This window comes from Tupaia chinensis, unplaced genomic scaffold (genome assembly GCF_000334495.1).
Source record: "Tupaia chinensis unplaced genomic scaffold, TupChi_1.0 Scaffold000370_1, whole genome shotgun sequence".
Classification (NCBI taxonomy): Eukaryota; Metazoa; Chordata; class Mammalia; order Scandentia; family Tupaiidae; genus Tupaia; species Tupaia belangeri.
In genome coordinates, this window is record NW_006159867.1 from 6,227,691 (window position 1) to 6,230,271 (window position 2,581).

Consider the following 2,581-nt stretch of genomic DNA (forward strand, 5'->3'; position numbering starts at 1 on the left):
ACTACATGGGAGTCCAATGACATAGCCATTATGCTAACTGCTGATCCCTAGGCAAAAATTTTATGAATAAGACCTTAAAAGCACAGGTAGTAAAAGTAAAAAAAGTCAAGTGAGACTATATTGCACTAAAAAGTTTTTGTACAACAAAAGAAACAATCATTGAAGTGACAGGACAACCTGCAAAATGGAAGAAAATATTTTCAAACTATTCATCTGACAAAAGTTTAATATCCAGAACATATAAGAGACTCAAACAACTCAACAACAAAAAATAATTCAATTTAAAAATGGGCAAAAAATCTGAGCAGATATTTCTCACAAAATCTATACAAAAGACCAAGAAGTATATGAAAAAGTATTCACCATAATTATCAGAGAAATGCAAATTGAACCATAATGAGATAACATCTCACTCCTGTTAGAATACCTATTATCAAAAAAATAATAAATGCTATTGAGAATGTGAGAAAAAAAAGGAAACTCATAAACTATTGGCAAGATTATAGATTAGTAAAACCACTATGGAAAAATGCTATAAATATTCCTCAGAAAACTAAAATTAGAATTACTATGTGACTTCAGAATGCAACTACTGGGTATACTATAAAGGGAGACTTTAAAATGTTTATGGAAAAATGGTATTAAAACCGCATTTTTTGTTGCAAAAAAATGTTGAAATCCATACATAGTTTTCTTTTACTGATACACATCTTCCATAACTTTATGAAGACCATGCATATATCCAAAAGAAAGGAAATCAGTGTGTCAAAGAGATATCTACACTCCCATGCTCACTGTAGCACTAGTCACAATAACCCAGATATAGAATCAATCTAAATATCCATCAAGAAATGAATGAAGAAAATTGAGTGTACATGTATTGAGCGTTGGAAAAGTTATGAATATTTTCTCTGTTTTTGTATGCAAAAATGTGTCATGACTTTTACAACAACTCAAAACATAATGGAATATTATCCAGTCATCAAAACAGCTACACAAAAATAAAGTAAAATATCTAGAAATTATTTTAATAAAATCTTGTCATTCATGGCAATATGGATGTGAAAGATATCATATCGCGTGAAATAAGTCAGGCACAAAGAGTCAATACCACGTATTCTTATTCATATGTGGAAGCCTAAAACAGTTTATCTCATAGAAGTAAAAAGTAGAGGGACCAGCAGGTAGCATGGTGGTTAAGGGTGCTGGACTCCCACATGGCCAACTATGGTTTGCATCTCGGATCTGGCAACTTGCTTTCTCACACTCGCTTTCTTCCTCTCTGGTCAAATTTAAATAAAAATAAATAAATAAAGTTAAATAATTTAAAAAAAAAAAGAAGTAAAAAGTAGATAGTGATTAGAGAGGCTAGGAAGTGTAGAATGGTGGTAGAGATGAGGAGAGACTGGTCAATGGTCAATAGATATGAAATTATAGCCAAATAGAAGAAATAAGCTCTAGCATACAATAACACTTCATGGTGACTACAAGTAACAATAACTTACATATTTCAAAATATTATAGCTACATATAAGGAATTTTTTTTAGAGATTTTTCCTATAGGGCATGTGTGCTCGCCAGAAAGACAAGAGAGAGACAGAGAGACAGAAAGCAAGAAATCACCTTCACCCCAGGGGGGATAGCCACTCCACAATTCCTTCTCCTCCATTCTCCTCTGGGATCTTGGGCACACATGCACACGTGCCCAGTGTGAGTTTAAGCCACCAGGTCCAGGACTCGAACTGCAGTCGACTACGTAGGAGTCCAGCAACATAGCTACTATGCTAACTGCTGGTCCCATGGAAAGATTTTTATTTGTTGCCAACACAAAGAAGTGTTGATAATTTGAGGTGATGGATATGCTAATTACCCTGTTTTGATCATTATACATTGTATACATGTATTTTTAAAAAATCATAGCATACTCTATAAATATGTACAATTATTATATGTCAATTAAACATAAGAACAATTTTTAAAAGAGAAAGTTCCCTTACATGTACATACGGTACTTGTCAATAGTTATGAAGTATCAGACAACCATTTGATCATTTAATAAAGTGGGTCTCCAGAACCCCTATAGTTTCCTGCTTTGCTTCTTTTTCTCCCCTTACAGATGCTCCCTCTAATTTTTTCTAATATCCAAAGTCTTTGGGGTTTTTTTGTTTTTTTTTTTACATCTTGTCTTCCCCAGACAGCATTGCCCAAAATATACTGAAGAAAATATGAGATACTTAGCATATTTATGGGGCTTACTTGAAAAGAAAGACTTCCATTGTCAAATGTATTTTAAGTAATCTGGTAAACATTGTTTTGGGCACTTGGAGCTTTAATATATGCTAATATGCATTATGATTCACTAGGAGAGAGTCAAAGCAGACAATATTTCCAGAACTTACTTGAACATGGAGCAATTCAGGAAGACTTTGAGTTCTATGGAGACACACTGAAAAAGCCCTGGGAAAAGAAGTACATGAGATTTCTCAAGTGTCTTCCACCCTGAGTTTTACCCACTCCTACGACTGTTGAGGATGTGTCCTTGCATCCAGGAGTACCATCCTCAAGCTCCTGAGTTCATCTT